Genomic DNA, 22,609 nt, shown 5'->3' with positions numbered 1-22,609 from the left:
TGGTATCTATTGATGACAGTTTATTAATAATTTGTCAATTAAAGCTGCCATATGGAGTGTTGAATTCCACCCAGTCACACAATGAAATCTCCTCTGTTATTACCTCTAGAATTATCTACTTCTTGTTGAAAGACTTTTGCAGACATGAATACACATCAATCTTGTTTCTGAATGCAGGTTACCTCTATTTTCTTCCCCTAATTCCTCATTATTGATAAAGTGATCCACCAGAAGGTTAATCTTGGTCTCTGAGTATACACATAGTCCAAATAAATACCATGTTTCAGTTCAGAAACAAACTTTGATACATGCTGATCGGGTTATGAAAGAACAAAAGAACAAATCATAGTACATAAATTCCTTACTTTTGATATGTCATGAAGGGAAAAACAAAACAAAAAAAATATCCTAGAAGCTGCATATACCTAATCAAGTTGTATGTTCAGATGTGCTGCAAGCAATTTATCAACACACAGATGCCAGTGGACTAGGAGGAGATGGAAGGAAGAGATTGTACTGGAAGGAACTGCTACAAGTGCACAAAAAGATGTGTTCTAGGACATGACATGTACTTTATTTTTCTCCTCTCTAGTCACTTTAATTTTTAAACTAGATTAAAATTCCTAAGCAATTGCATTCTGAAACTTATATTTCTTTATTTAAAAGGTTGATTGAATTAGCCATATCCAAACTTTACTTTTTTGCCACATAAGAAACTTTAGTCAACATATCCAGTAATGAAATCTAAAGTTATGAGGATTTGAAGTGTTTTCAGATTTCTTCATTATCCTTTCCCAGTTTTCCATTTGAGTATAATACAGTGAGCTGAGTGCAACAGACACTCAGACTGACAGAAGCTGGAAGCTAGTGCAGAAGAAAAATCACTTAAACCTTTGCAGCTAAGCATCACTGGAAAGTCATGCTGAGACAGCTGAATCTTTTACCTGTCTTAGATTTTGTTTTGTGTTCTTTGATGCATCTATTCAAAACACTATTTTTAATTTGAGCTATGAATTAATTTAACAGCCTTTTGTTTAGGACTAATAATACAGTTAGTTGTGTATTTGTTTACATGATACGTGATTTTCTCTTAAAAATTCTGAAACACTCAGTTGAGATCAGATTTTACTTTACTCAATTCCCAGATGAATGTGAGTGAATCTATTGGACAAATCTTTGAAAATAAGCCACTGAGTATTTTGTCCTCCATCTGTGCAGGAAATCATGCATTTGTGGGACCCATCATCCCAAGTATAAGGGTTTTTTTTCATTATGCAATTTTTCAGGTTTTATTTCTATACAATATCTTAATGAACATAAAGATTCAGGAAAACTCTTGAGCAGAACATGCACATACACACACTGAATATAATCAAAATAGTTCCACATTTCTCTGAAAGATAATGCAGATTTTATCCCAGTGTTTGTTTAGGGATAGTAAGTATTGAGAAAATGCCTTGTTGGACATGTATTTTCACATGACAGCTTCTAATTTAACTTCTGGAAACCAACCATAACTGTGCTTGAAATGGGAAAAAAAGTTTGGTTATTTTGCAACTCAATCAAACAAATATTGACCAGATTTCAGCTCAACTCTTTATAGATCCACAAATTTTGACGCTTCATGAGATATTTTCAAGAAGATTATTCCCTGGGAAAATTTGTTTCATTCATGAGCAGAAGCTGGATGAAGATGAAAAGGCAGGACATTATCATGAAGCATGTGTCCAATAGCCTAGCAACTGTCTAAATGGTCAGTCTGGTTTTAATTCTCTATTTTCAATTCTCTATTTTAAGTGTGAATTTTAAATTATGAAATTTCTGATAAACTTGTGCTTTAACAGCACTTTCAGTACTGCAGTGGGAAAGTTACCATTTCTCTGCTTTCATTACAAATATAAAATATAGAGAAAATCAAAGAGGCAACAAAGAGTGAATTCAATTTTAGTTCCCAATGTGTAATGCAGTAAATTAGATACTTCATATAGCATTTATAAAGTTCTTTACATATTTATTAGGTAAATTTTCTCTTTCTGTCAATTTGTGCAAAGTAGTGGCATAAACTAGTGACTCATTTATTTTATGTTTTTTACAAGCCCAGTGAAAACATAACCAATGAAAATAATGCATATAAAAGATAGTAATACCTGCATGCCTAAGAAAAGAAAGTATTTTTACCTGACTGACAAGGACTTATAAGATCAAGCTCATTAGAAGTGTGTGAAAAAGGACTTAAGTTGCAGGCTACAAAAATTAATAGTATTATTCTTACTAGGTTTTGAAAAAAATTCTAGAAGAATATTCACAGGTTTATAAAAACCCCAAAGCTGTTCAAGCATCATTATTCATTACTTTGCTTTTTCTTTCCCCTTTTATCTTTTTAAAGAAGGGAAAATAAATAGTTGCTCTTAATGAAAAAATGTTTCAGATTAATCTGTAATGCAATTTTATTATTTACTTTGGGGATATAGTGTCTGTCACTAATTCTCTAACCACAAAATCAACTAGACCATGACACTAAGTGCCACATCCAGTCTTAAATCCCTCCTGGGATGGTGCCTCCATCCCTTCCCTGGCCAGTTCATTCTGATGCCTAATCACACCTTCTGTGAAGAACGTCTCCCTAATATCCAACCTAAGCCTGGGAGAAGAGGGTCTTCTTCAGGTGTGTCAACCCCCACCTGGCTACACCCTCCATTCAGGCTGTTGTAGAGAGTGATGAGGTGTCCCCTGAACCTTCTTTTCTCCAGGCTAAACACCTTCAGCTCCCTCAGTAGCTCTTCACAGGACTTGTGTTCCAGACCATTCACCAGCCTCCTTGCCATTCTCTGGACACACTCCAGCATTTAAACACCTTTCCTATACTGAGGGGCTGAGCACTCAAGGTGTGGCCTCACCAGTGCCGAGTACAGGGGGACAATCCCTGTCCTAGCCCCACTAGCCACATCAGTGCCAGTACAGGCCAGGATGCCATGGGCCTTCTTGGCCAGCACTGCTGCCTCATATTCACCTGCTGTCAGTCACTTCCTCCAGGGCCCTTTCTGCCTGGCCACTGTCCAGCCACTCTCTCCCCAGCCCACAGTGCTGCAGGGGTTTGTTGTGGCCAAAGTGTAGGACCTGGCACTTGGACTTATGCCATTGGACTTGGCCCATCTATCCAGTGGTACACGTCCCTGTTCAGAGGATCAGATGGGGACACCTGGTCATAAAAGGAGGTCAGGTTGGCCGGGCAGTCTCCTAAATCCATTTTGGCTGCCTGAGCCCTTGGCCATCCTGTAGATCCTGTGTAATGACACAAGATTATCTGTTCTGCAGCCACACCAAGATGAGGCTGCCGGGTCTGTAGTTTCCTGCAGTGTCCTTCCACCTTTTCTTATGGATGGGTAGCTTCCAGTTGTCTGGGACCTCACTGGTGAGACAGGAATGGTGATAAGTGATGGAGACTTGGTGAGCTCTTCTCCCAGCTTCCTCATCATCCTAGGATGGATTCCATCTGGTCCCGTTGACAAAGGAACATCTAAGTGGCTCAGCAGGTCACTAATTGTGTTCTCCTGGACTACAGGGCGGGACTATGCTGTTCCATGTCCCTGTCTACTAGGTCAAGAGGCCAGTTTTCCTGATGACCTGTCTCTTGCAGCATTAAAAAAATGGTTGCACAGTACCTCTTGGATTTGGAGAGAAATTTCTTCCTTTGGAGAGTTAGTAGATCTCTACTAATATAAAAGCAAAACTTCTTGCTATATTGCATTTTAAGTCCTCTCATTTTCAAATGTTCTGTGATAATGTTAGGGGCTGGATGAAAGAGAAAATTTAACCTTTAACTTAAAATTTACTTTTCCTATTCGACATTCTTTTTAAAGAAGGAGTAACTCTAATCTTACATAAGCAGATATTGACACGGCTTCTAAATAGAAGGTAATAGATTAAAAATATTTCTTCCTATTTCCTGTATCCTGAAAACAGAGGTAAAAAAGACAATATAATCAAGACTGCATATCATCATTCTAATGATAATTTGCCTTAGGCTGTGGCCGTGGTAGGACCTACTAGAAAAATATTATATGTTATTCCTTATTAGAAAAAGAAAGTGTTTTCAGTATAATTTTTTTCCATTTCACATTTTATCCAAGTTGGTTAACTTGCATTGGTGCTATTCCTTAATAAAAAATTAATGTAGTAACTATTTTGTGTTTCAAATAAAATAAATAATTTTTAAGTGGTGCATTTGAATATTTAAGAGAAATAGAATTTCTCCAGCAGGAGTTATTTTTTGTTACTTCAAAAACAACCCAAAAAATAACAGTGAAAGAATCCCAGAACTTACTACCTTTTACTATAACATGGCATACAAAATATCTATCCAAACCTTTTCACACATTAGTGAACCTAGTATGAAAACTATTAAAAGATAAATTTGCTGTGCTACTTTTCTATGTTTTATTACACTTATGCTAAAATTTACATTAACAAGAACAAGTGGTTAAGCACTTTTACAGTGCTTTTAGGAAAATACTACTTTACACATTAGAAATGCATATGCATTTCTATATATGCATGCATACATATCTATCTCTAAAGCAAAAATGCAGAGACTATACAGGATCAAATCTGAATGCATTCAGGAAGACTAATATTCTGTAAAGTATATATGCCCATATTTGTTTGTATTTATTTTCATCCATTCACATGTAAATTAGTAATCAGAAGCAAAGTATTCTCCAAATACAATGTTAAATGCAGTAACTAGTATCAAGGTGTTTCCAGCTAACATACAAGCATACTTATAGAAATATATATGATAATTTGTGATACAGGACTCAGAGGAATTCATGTGAAATGGTATTTTGAGATTATGTCTGCAAAATCTGTCATTAAAAAGATTAATTTTAAAATGGAAAAATAGATGTTTGCTATTATATTGGTTTTCTAGATCGTATAAAAATATGAGAAATTATTAAAAATTAAAATTATGGTATTTCTGGGATGGCAGAATGTTGTTGAAAACACAGATTGATGGAAATTATTTTCATAAGTGTCAGATTGTAGAAACAGACATCACAAGCTGAACGTACAACAAAACTCAAGCTCACTGTCCATGTCTACTTCCTTCCTGCCACTGCTTTCACTGATATACCAAAAGAGTGAAAAAGACAACAATAGAAAGTTAGCAGAATTTATTCAGTTGTTTAACATCCTAAGGGGAGAGACACATCCTTCAGAATTTGGAAGTTGCGTGCTGCCCCTTACAGACTCATATCATCCACAAGGTGTCAGGAAACTGATGGTTTTTGTTTTCTCCCACTGTATATTTTTAAAGAAATTAATATTTGTTTCTAAAGGAGTATATTGCAAATTTAAGTGGCTGATGTGTAATTTTTTCAGAAAATTTGTCATAGTCCTGAAATTTTATTTTGCTTCTTTAATCACATGAGGCAACAGATAAATAAAAGATATAAAAGGAGTTAAAAAATTAATTCTTTTTTCAAATTTCTCTAAGAATGATCATGTAATTCTTAAGTGAATAAGAAAGTTGAAATTATTTATTTATTGGTAATATTTGCTAAATATATACATAATACAATGTCATTGTTAGAACAAAAAGAAACAGCACAGTAAGATTTAGAAAATCAGTACTAGTATTACTTAGCTTTGCCTGTGTCCTGTTTTTGGAGGTTTTTATAATAAATTGTTAAATCAGGCATACAAAAAACTTTCTTTAAACTTCTAACTCAACAAAGAGTGGTTTTGACACAAATTTTGCAATGATTCTTTAATACTAAGTAGCTGTCTGTATTATTGTCTGTTCTACTGTTCTGCTCTGTTCTACTTCAGTCATCTGGATCATTTTCATGTATGTAAATTTCAGTCCAATATGACAATGTAAGAAAGTTCTCTGACAAATATGCTGTACATACAGTTTACAAACAGTGCTGGGGAGAATCCCATGTTTTATAGACATCATTGAACTTTATTTAGTAATTCATGCAAGGAATTAATTAGACTATTTATCTTTCTACTTTAAGTAGCTTGGTAAGATGATAATATTGGAAAAGAGGCCTCTTACATATTAAATCCCTACCAGATGCATTTTTTAATTGCTCCGAATAGGCTGATTTTAAGTGATCTGATTTAAATAAGTGGCAAATTGGGGGTTTTGTGGATTTGTGTTTTTTTTCTTCTTTGTCAGTTTTTGAAGGTTTGAGAGCTTTTTTCCTGGATTTTCCTAAAAGAGTTAATGATTTCTGTTTTGTATCATATGGGGAGGTTTATTTGTAATTTTTTAATATCAAATCCTCCTCCCTCTTACTTTGCTGCAATTTTATTATATTTATCAATTATTTTATGTAGTTAGCTTAGCTGCCTCCTATATCCATACCCATAAAAGTCCTTTAAAATAAAAGGTTCCTCAAACCATGAGATACCATTGTCTTTGTATATATCTTTCTTTGAAAATCAAGATTTTTTAATACACAGTACACACATGCATATATGCTTCTGTGTATTTTATAGCATCAGTTGTTCAAAACATAGGGGAAAATGTCACCAGGAATCTTATATTAACTAATATACCAGAATTATAGTGAGATTCCTGTGTATTGTTATTAAACACTGCCAGTGTTTCCTCAACCACCTCACAAAGCAATTATCTATACACTTAAATTTGATGACAGTAGATTTGCTTACTTATAAAGAATTGTGGGAGAGCAATGATAAAGGCTTTGAAACTGAAATATGCCATAAAACTCAAAATTTGTGACTCACTAGAAAAGCAGCAACATGGCAAAACTGAACTACTACCTTTACACAGTGAGTGGAAACACAAGGCAGAGCTGACAGATCTGCTCTCCTGGGTTTGGGTTTCCACTGTCTATCAGTGCCATTTGCTGCCCATGTGTGCACAGTATGACAGCTATTTGTGTTGTACAAATAAGGTTTGCTCATGAGTTTGATCTCAATTGCATGCTAATCATATTGTCCCTTGTTATGAAACAAGCACTTTACTTTGTTATGTCTAATATTATGAAACAAGCTTAAGACACAGGGGAATACTTTGATAACCTGTTTTAGCTTGTTTGTCTCAATAGCTTTATTACATTACCTCAGGACCATGCTAAATATCAATGTATTTTGCTAAATTGACTTCATGTTAAACATAACATTTCTCAAAAAACTTAGTATATGGGAAAGTATAAAAATTGATTTATGGCAACCAGAGGTTTCCAGTAACTTCAGTTTTCCTGATAACAGCTATCCGTCTTATCCCCCACATTGTAACATAAAAATCCTGATAGTAAGAAATAATTTTTATAGTATTTCTGTTCTCTGCTGCTTGGCCCTGATACACTCCTAAAATATGGTTTCTCACAAGTAATTTAATGTACAGAAATGTAGTTTACAAGTAGAGAACCTCTATCATTTTTGCAGATTGTTGTCTCCTTGGTTTGTATTATCTCTCTCTCTTTGAAATCGCTTTCTGTGTTTGATGACTATGTTAATGGTAGTCTCAAAATGCAAAATGTCATAGAGCATTGAAGTACAGTTATGCAGTGATGTCTTCAGTAAAACTATGTTAAAATACAACAAACAAACAAAACATGAACAATTTCATTTTACTGTTATGGAGTAAGCCTAAAAAAAACCTCCTCTTCCTCACAATATCTTGAAACAAACAGAGATTAATTAATCATTGATATGACTGACTGATGTTATCACAGACTCAGTGGGACTTCTTTGGGCTTTTTAATGTGCCAGGAAATATGATCATTTGCTAGAAAACAGCTATTCACACAACCATCCCAATTCAGGATAAAGAAATAACAAAAATTATTACTCACTCTGAGCTTGCAGGTTTGGAACACAATCAAAGTAACTCTATCCTGAGATCTGAAAAACACAAAGCAAAAGCTTTCTATAGCCACTGAAAATAAACAGTCAGACATTAGATATACAACAAAACAAGTAAATACTTGTTCAATACTTGTAAAAACCACAAATAATTAACATACATATGTACCTTACGTGAATATCAATCGACTTAAACCTCAAATAGTACACTCTGAAAGGAGCACTTTTTATGTCAGAAAAGCAGCCCAATAGAAGTGTAAGCTTTCAAGTGTGTTCAGTCCCTCTCTCCCTACACCCCAACAGTGTTTTGAAGAAAAATCAATTTTAAGCTCCCTCCTGGAAATTAATATTTGTGAATTTCTGTGGAGACCAGTGAACTCCAGGAACATCTGGGTAGAAGACCTCCAGCTGCACACCAGAGTAGTTTAAATTATGACTTGAGAAGTTTATTTGAACATAAAAATTTCCTTTGGAAAACAAATTACTTTTATGCTTAGAAAGTAATAAATATCAAACCATATTTTAGGATTTTAGTTCTAGGAGGGGAAATCAAAATAATTAAAATAATAAAAAAGGATATATTTTCCTGTTTGAAAAGTGTCAGAATGCTTTGTGATGACTGACGAAAGTGCATCAGGGTAGAAGCAATAGAGAGTCTAACTGGACATAGATGTTTGTAAATATGGGGATGCAAAGAAATGTTTTCTATAAGAGCAGAGGAAGAAAACAGATTAGTGCAGCAAGTCTCCTTTATGATCGTCAAATACAAATTATTCATCATTGAATTAACATTCATTTCATGGAACTGGATGCATTTCTTTATAATTGCTTAGATTTGTTAAAATTATCAATACTATAACCATGGTTATTCCATTAATAACGTTTGAGGTTACACATTAGCTTAATAAAAACAATCTAAAATTGATTTTTCTGCAGCAAATTACTTTCCAACTTTTTGTCTACAGGCATTTTTCTCTTTCCAGTGCAACATTAATGAAGATTAATGCTCAAAATTTAAAATCTGGTAAATAAATAGCAGAAAATACAGAAAGTAAAAATGTGTCCCTTTGAAGAGTAGAAAAGAATGATATATATAAAAAAATACACATAAACATAATATAAAAATTATGTTAGTTTTATGCTAATGATAATTAACATATAAAAGAAGAATATTAGATGCTATAGAGAAAGCATGTATGCCTCTGTAGTTTTAAGATTATTCAAGACATCCTATTAACAGATTATCCATTCAGTGTTTGCAGTGTTGCCAAGTTTTAAAAATTTTTCCATGGTGTTTGTATTACATAAATTAGTTTTGTGGGTTTTATTTGGTTGGTTTTTTTACATTAGCTGTTTGTTTGTTTGTTTGGTTGGTTGGTTTTTGCTTGTTTGTTTTTGAGGGTTTGCTCATGGGTTTTGGGCTTCTTTGTTGGATTGGGTTTTTTTCATGGCTTGAAAATTAGCAGATTATTTTACCAAAGTATTTTACGCATTTTCAAAAAAAGAACCTGAGGGTAAAAATATTTCTATTTACCCTTTCTTTACCTTAAAATGGTCTATTATTTTTTACTTTCAGTTTCTAGCTAGGGTTTGAGCTGAACATTTAACAGTGAAAATCCAGCAGAACCTCATCAAGTTAAAGACCTCAGAATTCCCACCATAAAAATACATTTAGTCTTAGGTCTCTCAACCTGCTGAACAGTCTGTTGTCTCTGCAGAAGTCATCATGCAATATTGTTACTATTTTACTAGGGTGGGAAAACAAGGAAAAACCCTCAAACAATCCAATAAAATTCCTATCTTAAGAGTTTAACTTACTTTCATTTCTCCAATCAAATTTTCTCACAACAATTTTTTTGTATTTTTTATTTCTCTTCCCCTTCCTTGTCTTAGGACAGCAGCAGTATATGAAATCTGATATGAGAATCACAGTGCAAGTGAAAATATGCCTCTTAAGCTAAATATACTTTGCAAGCACTGTCTTAAGAGTCTAAATTAACCTGAGGCTCACTACAACCTTTTTTGATTTTATTATTTTGAATCTATGTCGGGACAATTATGCTATTTTGCTCTAGCTTTAACCAACTGGAGGAAAAAGTCACCAAAAATTGATATTGGATGAAAAACCCTCTATATTCCTACAAAATAAGTTGATTGTGGCAAGACTCTGATCCTCACGTAGAAAGCCCCCAAGTGTTTAAAATCAGGAAATTATATGCTAATAATCCTTAAACATAATCTTAATTCTGCTGGGAACTAAAATATTGATCCAGAAAAGTTACAAATTCTCTCTGTCCACGAACTTTCCTGCTCTGTAAAATCATCTTGGGAGTTTTAATTATACGTTCTCAGGTTTAGATTAAAATGCTATTTTTATACATTATTTATTTGTATATAAATTGAAAATATCAATAAGATAGTTCATTGTATTGTATTGCCAGAAATTAATTGTACTTTAAAGAGAACAGGAACTCTGCCTCCTGAAGTAATTTGGTTTTATTTATTGTAAAAAGTTATTTATTCCCTAAGTTTGCACACACAATTCAAGGACAGTATTTAGCAATAATTTAAATGCTTAGCAAGTTTCCACTGTTACAGGATGTTTCTTCAACAGTTGTCAAGTTTTTAAGGCTTATTTCTGAAAATTTGTTTAAATTTCACCCCACCTGAGATCATCACCATTTTAGAAAACAATAAAAAGACCATTATAATATGAAACTGCTTTATTCTATTGAGGTTATTACTTCAGTAAAAAACACTGACAGTGTTCATTAACTAAGTAGACTATTTCATTTTCAATCTCCTTTTATAACTCCTCCTTTTTAAAGGTACCATTTGAACTACCAGGCAGTAACTATCACTCTATGATGACTCAGTACTGGACAATGATAATATATCTCCCTTTCAACAGGTCAGGGGGGAAAAAAAGAAAGGGAATAAAATGTTGTTTTCAATGGTCTTTTTGCTATTTGAATTTTAAATACTGTTTATAATTCAGCATAGAAAACAATTTCCTCTACTTTTATGATGATGAATATGAAGGAATTCCAACAGTGTATATTACCATCTCCCAATAATTCTAATTTTCTTTGCAAAGGTTTTACCAAATACCAACAGACTTCTTGAAAAGTTAAATTCAATCCTAGGTAAAACATTGTCCAAAGTCTTATTTCACTCCCAACATTAGCATCCTGAGATACCCATTCCAAAAGGAGGAAAAAATTAAAAGTTAAGGGTGGCCCAAATGTACTATGAAAGAGAAATTTTTAACATTATTTTAAGTGTAAATTAATTTTTTACACCACTATCTAGTTATTTTTGCATATCTAAAGTATTCTGGACTTTTCATGAAGAAAAGAAGGCTCAAGGGGAATCTTGTTCTCTGCTAATGACTAAAAGGGAGTTGTAGTGAGGTGGAGGATCAGCCTTTGCTCCTAAGAGACAAGAGATGGGACAAGAAGAAATGGCCTCATGTTTCATCAGGGAATATTGTAGAATAGGAAGAATTTCTTAACTGAAAGGGTGGTTGGGCATTGGAAGAGGTTGCTCAGGGCTGCACCATTTCTAAAAGTGTCCAAAACATGTAAATTCGGTACTTGGGCAAAAGGTGTAGTGGGGAACACAGCAGTGCTTGTTGCAAGGTTGGACTTGATTAGCTTTAAGATCTTTTCCAATCTTAATGATTCTATTATTCTATGGATACAGGATCCTTTCCCATTTCTTAGACTTTAGAAAAAACAGCATAGTGTAAAGAGGTTGGTAGTATATATTGTGTTGTCCAGTTCTTTCAAAACTGGAAACAGATTTGAGTAAAGTCTAATATAAGAGCAGTAGAAATACATTTCATTTAGGACAGCTCTGTAATTCTTCTGATATCTCTGCCACCCCCTTCACTTAAAAAAATGCCAAATGCTATTATTCCCAAATTTATATTTGGTCTGTGTGCTTTAAATTTTGCAATATTCCAACAACAGACATTGCACAACACTTTTCTATTCTTGTTGGATCATAGCCTTTGTCAATATCATGACCTATCTTTAAAGAACAAAAAATGCTGCCTGAAGAAATCAAAAAGTTACATTATATTATATAATCCCTTTTTCTTAATCTCCTGGAGGAATATTCTGGTTTATAGCTAAATACGGGTGTTCATATATCAAAGCCTAAAACCACAAACCTATATGTAATTCAATTATTTTATGCAGATTATATTAATAACAACATATATACATTTCCTGGCAGATAATCTATACTTGCATAAACTACCTCTCCCTTTCTTCTCAATACTATCCTTAACTGAAAACCCATCCAGCTTTGTCATCAAAACATTGCAGTTTGGGATTCCCTACCACAGCAAAGATGCCATATTTACATGACAGTACTATCAAAAGTTTTCAATTACAGACCAACTTTTTCTTACCATATTACTTTGTTAGCTCCTTTTGTTTGTATGCTGGAATGGCTACCTCTGAACTTCGAGGCAGATGCTTTAATTCCAGTGTTGATGTTGTTCAGATACTGAGCTTGCAGTATGTTATTTTTTACCGGTGTCAATCCTCACTTTTCCCTTAATTACTTGCCTTTAAAAGCAGTATCATGTGCATAGAAAAATCAGGAAAGGAGACATGGTATGCTTAAATATGCCGTGAAATTTTGATGGCTTAAGAAGCAATAGCATGGGATTTATAAAAGAATTTGTCTATGTTGTAACAAACCTGTAATATTAGGCTATGTTAAAATTTTTTTTCTGCACTCTATCCAATTTTTTTTGTTTGATTTTTGCATTTTGTCATGGCATTCTTGTATTTTTCTTGCATACTCTTGTTTTGTATAAATTGTCTAATTTGTTAGGATTTTTGTAAATTCTAATCCTATCCTCTGGAGCACTTTCAATCCTGCCTGGCTATCCATCAGCCAGAGATTTTTAAAGCTTATGGTTTCTTCTGTCATTCAAATCTCTTTTCTTTTAGACGCTGAAAAACAACATGGCCAAAACAGCCCCCTGTGGAACTCTCCAGCAGAAATGATTAATAATGATTCCTCGTTAACTGAAAGTAATTTTTTCAAACAGTTGGTGGCTACATCTCATCCACATTTTACTGATCTGCTTAAAAGAATGTAATAGCACACCCTACATCCCCGTTAATGAAAATGTAATTATATAATATTTCCTTTTTTTTCTCATCAGGGAAAAGATCATGTTTTAGCAGTTTGTAAATAAATTTGACTTACAGAGTCAAAAGCATAAAAAACATTTCAGAAAAAGTAATTCTCTCATAATTATCACCATTTATAAACAGTATGAATCTTCCTCAAGATGCACTGACATTAACATTTGCTTTCAGCATCATATTGGTAATTTTAAAGTCGAAGTTGCAGGTGGCTTTTCACTTTAGTTATACATTCCTTCAGAAATGGTTATCTATAAAATCTGTGTTGTGGGTTAAGAATGTAAAAACAGGTATATTTAAGCATTATATTGTTAATATACACGCCTTAATAAAAAAAGTTTTTTATATCCCTATGATCATGAAGTTGATTTTAAATAGACAGCAAAAGTCAGCACTTCAGGAGAGATTCTATATAATTTTCAAAGTAAGAACAGTTCATATAAGTTTATTCTAACATCTTTCACCTTTCATCTTTTTAGCATTCTTAATAACAAATTTAAATCAGGGAAGTCAATCATATTCTCACATGAAAGGGCTGAAGTCCAGAAATACTTAGAAAAAAAGCTGGTTTGGCTTTTTTCTCATATTGTTGTATAGATCCTCAAACTTGCAGGGGTTCACAAGAAGTGCAGGATATCCAGTTATGTTGCCATCTTTTTAACATGACGTTAAAATGGAGACTATTAATTTATTAGAAATGTATAACATGCTAATTACCTCTACAGGAACTGAACATAATTTTTATTTATTCATAAAGATATGAAGTGAAACTACTAAAGGGAGATTTTTTTTTTTCAGTTTAAAAAGCTTTGGGAACAATTTTATTTGTTAACAAACTACTCACAAATGAAAAACCTGTAGCTGAAGAAGAACTGCTGAAACCTCCTTAATGGAAAAGCTGAATGCATCTATAGTGTCAACTGGAAGGGAACTAACTCTTGTTACTAATAGGTACAAGATAGACATGGACAATGGTTAGAGGTTCTTGTCATACTGTCATCTAACACGTATTAGAGAAAAGGCAGCTCTGGAAACAACAGAAATGTCTTTTCAGATAAAGGACTCAAATTGTATTAGCAACTCAAATGGTATTAGCAACATAAGCAACTCATGTGACATGAGTTACTTATGAATCAGGACCTCTCAATGCACTGAGTAATAAAATGAATTATGTTTTTGAAAATAAATATATGCAATTCTAATATTTGTTCTAAGCCTTAAGTTTACATGCTATTCAGTTCTTTATAAATTCTGTTCTTTAGAGATTAACTGTTCTTTAGAGATTCTAATACCCAATTAGAATAAATTTTTGGAGTTAACCCTGTGGTGGAATTTCCATTATGTAAAAATATTAGTCATCAGAATTCAAATTTATTAATTATTTTTAAAGCAAATTTAAAACTTCATTGCCTATGGATTGTTTTCACCTTTTTATAATATTTTAATTGCATTTTTCATCTGATATATTTGCAGGGTTTTTTCCTATTGAATCAATTTGCACACAAAGCAAAAGAAAAAAGAAGTAATCTCACATAAGCTAGTCAATCTTTAAACTGACCATACAGAAAGGCCATGGCCACTCCTACATCCTTTACTCTCCAGTCTTGGACTAGTCATACAGTCTTATCACACAGATTTCCATTTATGGTTAATCTGTTTCCCAAGAAGTTGCAAAAACTATAAAGTCAATGTATATAAAGAATATAAAAGATCCTGGCTTATTCAGATAACCAATGGAATATAGAGTGTTAGAATTGCTAAATATCAAATATGAGTTGAACATTACCTTCCAAATATCATCTGCAAATCTTAACTATTAAAAAACCGACATCTTTATCAGATGATACACCACAGAAAACTTGGTAAAATCAACAAAAGAATAATTTCACTTGATGCAAGATACAAAGCCATGCTGAAATAGTGCTATAAATTTAGTGGTGGAACTTGGAAAGAAAGAATATAAAACCTAACTGATTCCACAATATACAGAATCCATTAAAATGTTATAATGCTATTTCACACTAACAGAAAATTGACTCCATTCTTCTAAAAACAAACAAAAAATTAAACAAACAAGTTAATAGTCCATCAAATCTGTAAGCAAAAAGAAATCTGCAACCTAAACATTTTTAAGAAAATACATTTTTCAGAGTTTCACAGGAGAAGGAAAAAGCTATCCTATGAGATGAATGAGTGGTAAGAGGCTTGGCCTCTTTAACATAGTAGTTCTTTTCATAATGTCCATTTATAAATGTAGCTATATTTGTATGCTTATGCTAACATCCCAGTTCTGGTGTTTCATAGAACCAGAGGAAATTTAGAGTGAAAAGGATGTCTGCGGATCATCCAACTTCCCTGCCAAGGCAGAGTCACACAGGAAAGTGTCCAGGTGGGTTTTGAATGTCCCCTGAGAGGGAGACTCCAAAACTCCCTGGGTGACCTGAACTACAGTGATCATTGAGTGCAGCTCTTCAGTGAAGGGCCCACACAGGGATGGCTTTGGCATTATTAGCATCATGCTCAAACCAATTGACCTCATCTCATGTTGAGGCTGGTTCAGCCTTGAGAAGAGGTGACTGAAAGACAAAATGTCCATAGATATCTAAAAGCGGGGACCGAAAAGGATGGACTGGGTAGTGCCAAGCAACAAGACAAGAGGCAGTGGGCAGAAACTGATGCAAAGAAAGTTCCACCTGAACATGAGAGAGAACTTTACTGTGCAGGTGACTGAGCACTGGAACAGATTGCCTAGAGAGGTTGTGGAAGTTTCTCTCACTGAAGATATTGAAGAACCATCTGGACCATACTGTGCAATGTGCTCTGAGATTACTCTCTCTAAGCAGGATAGATGACCCACTGCAATCCCTTCCAACCTGAGTTTGTTGCTGATTTTGTTTCTGTGATTCTGTGTTTCTGTGATTCTATGAACTAGAGAGATTATGAACTCCCTCAGCCTGCCGTCTACACTCATTCTGAAACACCCCAGAGTACCATTGGCCATCCTGGCTGCAATGGCACTGCTGGCTTATGGTCAGCTTGTGATCCACCAAGACTTCCAGGTCTTCTGTAGGACTGCTCTCTAGTAGGTCACTCTGAATCTATACTGGTGCTTGAGGTTACTCTTTCCCAGCTGCAGGAGCCTACACTTGTTCTTGAATCTCATAAACTTTTCTCCACGCAACCTGCCAGCCAATCAAGGTCCCATGGAATGGCAGCACAACCTCCAGGTGGATGAGCCACTTCCCACAGTTTCACCTCATCAGCAAACTTGCTGAGAGTACTATTCATCCCTTTGTCCATGTCATCGAGAGACAAGTGAATATGGCTGGATCCAGTACTGCTCCTTGGGGAGCACCAGTAACTACACCAGCCTGCAACTGGATTCTACTCCATTGATCACAACCCTCAGAGCTCTGCCATTCAGCCACAGTAGAACAGAATACTCAGGAATTGGCATCACTTCCTCCATGGCCTAGTGCAATAGCATTATAATCCTGGCTAGGCCAGTATATAACAATGCCATTAAACAACTAAAACCTTTGAGTTGTTTGCAGTGAAAACTTATTCTATACAAAAAAAAAAAAGAAAAACAACAAAAAACCAAAAAAAAAAAAAGGGAGAGGAGAAATGTCACAAAAGGAAGAAAAGAAACAGTAATATTTTTAAAGATATTAATGTCACTGAAATCTATCCTTGTAAAAAAATGATTTATGTTAAACCTAATGAAATTATATCCTCTTACACAGTATAAAACTTTTAAAGGAATCTAACTGTCATGTGGTTTGTTATCATTTAGGATAAGAAGATAAACTAGTAATAAAATACTAGAAATTCTAAGAACATGAGAAGAATCAGAACCAATTGAAGATGTGAACACCTCAGTCTCTTTTGAGACTCCAGAATAGACTAGATGCATTTATTCTATGATCCCTTTTGTTGTGCCCTAGGTTGTAGCAAGAAATGTTTTTTTTTTTTTTGTCATTTCAATCCATGGAGGTGTGCTATTGTATATGAAAACATATTTTTGTAAAAATCTTTTTTCTGTGAAATCTGGAAAGATAATATTAACAGTTGAAAATTTTGTTAGAGTCAACCCAATTTTAATTTCTCCTATAAGTTAGAATTGTTAAAATTAGCATACCTGGATTACATAAATATTGAGACGTGTCATGTAGTACTCCTAAAGTAACTATTGAAAATATCAACCATTGCTACTGGACTGATTTCTTCCTTATTTAGGTAGATATTTCTGTTTGTTTATATTTTAATAAATGAGAAAATTTATTACATTACATCATAGAAATAGTAGATTTGTAGATAAATATTTTAGATTAATGAAGCAGAACAGTTAAAGGGAAGAGTTCAGAGTCAAGGAGTATAAAGGTAACTGCTACTTATTATTCAGAACTGCCAGCTATTTTTTCTTGATGTACCATGTAGTTAAACCAATGCTTCAGAGCTCCAACTTGAAAGCAAAAATTCACTTCTAATACAAAGTAGTAAATGATTAGTCTTCTGAAAATTTATTTTTCAGAATATGAAATTTGAAGGCTAATATTTTGAAGGCTTAAAGTAGGTAAGTATGTGAAAAAACTGTTTTGAAGAACTCAAATCAATAAACAGGCTGGTCTGTTCTCATGTCGTAGCTTGGTTTCTTCCAATTAACAGAGAAAAGAATCAAGAAACAATTTACTTATAAATATGTCTCAGATTATATTTTTTACTGAAGAATTACAAATACTGGAAAAATGCACAAATATTTGGTAAAAAACTTTTAGCTATATATATTTTTTAATGTATTTCTCTTGGTGATGAGCTACAATGTTTGAATAACTATAAAATGGTGTACTTGGCAAATCAAAGTCAAAGAAAAGAAGTAAAAGCATTTTTAATATATAATTTTCTCAGTACTCTTCTATTGTCATCTCAAACATTAATGAGAGCTTGGGAGCTATTCTACGAGACTAATGGCTTGTAGCATGAGACCACCTTAGTATTCTCTTGTATCAGTTGAAGAAGAAAGATACGTAATGGTGCACTGTATCATAAAATGGGTATGTGTTCTTCATCTGTGAATAAACAATAATAACATGTTGGACATCACTGTATTTGATGAAACCTGTAACATATCACTTTGTTAATTTATGAGTACAAAACAGTTCAGAAGATTGAAACTTTTACATTTTCATTAGGACAGCTAGAAACGAAAAATTGGTTTTTAAGGAGCTGCTATCAACAGGAACTTGAGATTGATCTGTGTGAGCGCAATTTGCAGTTTGTAGGTGAAAAAATGACAGTGTTGTCCAATTTGTAATATATTTAAACCTCTTTTTCATTTGGGAATATAGTAAATAGGGTGGCTAGCTTTTGTCAAACAGGCACAGAATGAACAGAACAGTGAACAAAATGGTTCTGTTCTACAACAGTATATCTGCTGTATTCAATTCAGAGTTGCTTGCTGTGAAATGTAGCTCTAAATCCCACTGGTAAGAACTGAAATTTGGATTTTCCTCAACCCAGACCTTTCCTGATGCCTTTTGAGGAGCAAATAAACCTTTCCCTTAAAAACACACACTTCAAAACCCCCACAAATTATTGTGCAGCAGAATTTATGTCTTTTGGCTGTCTCTTACATTTATAATTCATTATTTTTCATGGTGGAAAATTATCACTATTTGCATCTATGATATATATTTCAGGTAGATTATGACAAGGAAGATTTTTGTCCTTTTATTAGAGTCAAAGACCTAGGCTTTCATCCTTATGTGATGAAACCTTCTTGAAAACATTATTGAGGTGAAGGAAAGATTGACTAATTGGCACTTTCTGATTGGATAAATGTTCTTTGATCTGGAAATCAAATAAACAGTAGGCAAAATTTTTCACATAAACAGTGTGATCTTTGCTTTTCCTTAAGATATTTGAGGTAGGAAACCAGCAGGGGACAGAAACCTTGATGAGAGAAGCTAACTGGCATTAGCTGGGAAGAGAGTCACAGAGACTGGCCTAGAGCCACATTATCAGTATATGCCTGCTGCCCAACATACAATGTGATAGCAAAAGCAGTGGTTCTCCCTCAACACACATCCACAGGCAGCCAATGCTCCGCTGAGGTGGAGCCAAGAGAGCACAGATGTTGGCAGCCCAGCCAGATGCAAAACGCTAGTGATTAGCCTGAATGTCCTGCTCCTGGGACTCTGGTGCTGTGTCTGGGCTGGTCACAGGACCTGGGCCTGGGCTCACGTAAATGTGAGGTATGGGAACTGGCCGTGGAATAGAGATATTAGAAAAGAAACTGTAGTTCAGCAGATGTAAGTATCCTGCTCAGGAGATTAATGTCTGATTATGTCTCTGAGCAAGCAGTGGTGTTCTGTTCCCACAGCTGTACCACCAACACTCTTAACCACCAAGAAAGTATTAGAGAAAGACAAAGCAGTCTGCTCCTCAAATACAGTCAGTTGGGTTCAAACATCTCCAAGGAGGAAAATTCCACAACTTCTTGGAGCTATTTATACTAGATGTAAATCACACTTAAATAAAAAGCTTTTTCTAATATCTAGCCATTATTTCTTGTGTTATATATAGTTATTTTAATATTGCCATTAAAAAATACCAAGCAGATCTCAGCTCTGTCTTCCCTGTTCCCTTATACCAGGTATCTCTACACACCAGAAAAGGCCCTCCACAATGTTATTCCTTCCCAGAGTCAACAGACACAGTTCTGGAGCTTCTTAGGATCCAAGCTTGTGCTGGGGTCCATATATCATTTTGGTGGACTCCTTGTGAGTCTCTACAGTAGGTTAATGTTTGTCATCTGCAAAGGAGCCTTAGGGTGGATACAGCATTCAGGTCTCAGACAGCAGAGCAAGATTTTTCCCCAGATCTGCTGGCTGATAACTTGGTAGTCCAGCCTGTTTTGTGGCTGTGGCTTCATTGCTGCCTTGCTGCTCCCTGAAGGCGACCCTGCCATCCCTGGGGTGTCTTCTGCTGCTCCAAAGCAGTTGTGCCTGACCTCTTCTGTGTCTATCTGTTGCAGGTGCTGAACTTTACATTTGCTTTTGTTGAATACATTCATTAACCCCCCTTTGGAAAATTTAGAAATTAGTGCTTACTTTAAGTAGGACACTGCTTATAAAGCATCATAAAACAGTGTAATTTGGCAAGCACCCTCAAGTTCACTGAGTCCAATAGTTAACATAACACTGCCAAATCCTCAATTAAACCAGCTCCTTAAGCATCAGATATTAGATACCTCCAGGGATGGCAATTCCATCACTTCCCTGGGAAGCCATTTCAAATGCTTGACAAGCCTTTTAATGAAAAGGTTTTTTTTCCCAATATCAAGTCTAACCTTCCTTGATGCAACTTGAGGCCATTTTGTCTTCTCCTATAACTTGTTACTTGGGAGAAAGAACAAACTCCATGTTGCTATGGCCTCCTTTCAGGTATTTACAGGACAATTAATTCTCCCCTCAGCCTCCTTTTCTGCAGGCCAAACAATATCCACTGCCAAACAATAATCCACAAGAGTTGTGATTCAGAGCCTTCTCCAGTTTCATTGTCCTCTGGACATACTCCTTCACCTCAATGTCTTTCCTGAGGTGAGGGGCCCAAAACTGAACTCAGGATTCAAGGTGGAGTCTCCCACCAGTTCCAAGTACCAGGAGATCACTTTTCTGGTCCTTTTAGCCAGACTGTTGCTGAGACAAGCCAGGATGCCACTGACCTTTGTGGCTTCTTGGCCACCTGGGCACTGCTGGCTCATGCTCACCTGTCACCAGCACCCCCAGGGACTTTTCCTGTGGGCAGCTTTCCTGTAACTCTGCCCCAGCCTGTGGAAGGATCTAACATGTCATAGTGTTGTACCTCACACCACTGGCCTTGGCCATGATCCAGCCTGTCCAGCTCCCTCTGCAGAGTTTTCCTGCCCTCCAGCAGATCAACACTCCCATCCAACTTGGTGTCACCTGCAAACTGATTAAGGGTGCACTCGATTTCCTCATCCAGATTACTAATAAAGATATTAAACAGGACTGGCAGGACTGGCCATGATTCTATGTACATCTTACATTTATAACCTTGTCATTTATATATCATTCATTAGGCCATGTAGCAGTACTTTACATATTGTTACTTTTCATTAAAATTTACCAACTATCCAACAATAAGTGATATTCCTTTCTTTTTATATCATTCATATAGTTCACCAATTTTCTACTTTTCTAAACCTTGATTAAAACATTGAATGTTTTCTTTTATTGTTTTTAGACCTAACAGCATTAAATGTTTAACTTTTGTCAAGAGGTAAAGAAAAACAATCCTCATTCTACATAAAATGATTATGCAAGTCTTTTCTGTAGCTCCTGAGAGTATGGATTCCAATTTTAATATCTACAGAAATTTTACCAGACTTGATTTTAAAATTTGAAATTGAAATGTAAGCTTTTTCCCAGATAATATCTTCCAGGACACTGTAAATCCTAAAGCAAGTAGTTGTCTCAGAATGCATTCTGCAGTACTATTCCATAAGTATAAATTATCAAATAATGGAAAAAAGGCTTATATTAACAAGTATTATATATGTACTTTTTGATATATATTCATACAGAGAACAATTGAAGAACAAGTGGAAAATACTGTGCTTTCATCTTTTCTATCAAAACATACATAGAAATCAGTGAAATAAATATGTTTACACTTCACTTACATGATTTATTAATACCTTGATCTGAACCAGAAACCAACAACAGATGAAAATTATTTCACACTCACTATCAATCCACAAGTTCTATTGTTCGTGTCAGGGAAGTAGATGATAATAAACCTGGTATTTGTGGGTGAGCGACAGTGGATGGTCACAAAAAATAGAAAGGCAGAGAGTGCCATTACAACACAGTATTACATAGCCATTTGATGGAACTTGAGACAGTAAATTTTCCATCGGAACCCCATCAGTAAGAAATGCTAGATCATTCCCAGGTCAAAAGTCAAAGAAAGAATTCAGACTTCCTGGGTGCAAGAAGACCAAGTTACTTTGGAATTCTTTCTTGTGTATATACTTGTGTATATTCTTAATTGTGTATATGCCCCAGAAATTGTCTAATTCGCTTGAAATGCATTTAGGAAAAATACCTGGAAAGATGGTTCATGGTGCTTAAATTTTACCCCTCTTATTCATTGTGTGCCAACTTTGCAGTTATTTACTCTAGAGATTGCATTAAAGAAAAAAAAACTTCTAAATGTGAATAAAAGTGCTCTAAATCTGATTCTGGTGATTCTGATGAACTGTGTTCTTATAGAATTATTTAAAATCTGTATGTATCCTACACCAAGCTTCTGAGGCATTTACTTGCGCCAGGAAAACAAAAGATGGTGTGATTATTTTTATCAATGAAGTAAAATATTTAAATATCAGTCAGAGCTAATAATGCTAGAATCTGACCATGTCTAAAGTTATCAGTATGTTCCATTTTAAAATGAACACATTTGTTTTTAATTAGAAAAAATACTTTTATTTCTATGCTTCAATTAATTTACTACATGACATTCTGATAAGAGAGGCAATATGGTCCTGCTATTATGAACAGGAATGC

General features: G+C 34.7%; 1 protein-coding gene across 30 annotated transcripts in view; it reads right to left on the bottom strand.

The window, feature by feature from the left end:
• Positions 1-22,609, bottom strand: part of PTPRD (protein tyrosine phosphatase receptor type D) — a 1,154,377-nt gene that overhangs the window by 681,058 nt on the left and 450,710 nt on the right. For all 30 annotated transcript variants that reach the window (XM_085567659.1, XM_085567666.1, XM_085567665.1 and 27 more), the window contains one exon: positions 7,836-7,884. The gene's annotated coding sequence lies outside the window, so the exon portion shown is untranslated. The remainder of the gene's footprint in view (positions 1-7,835; positions 7,885-22,609) is intronic.

Source organism: Lonchura striata, chromosome Z (assembly GCF_050655825.1).
Source record: "Lonchura striata isolate lonStrDom1 chromosome Z, ASM5065582v1, whole genome shotgun sequence".
Lineage (NCBI taxonomy): Eukaryota > Metazoa > Chordata > Aves > Passeriformes > Estrildidae > Lonchura > Lonchura striata.
The sequence above is the reverse complement of the archived record's forward strand: the minus strand, read 5'-3'. Positions and strand labels throughout refer to the sequence as shown.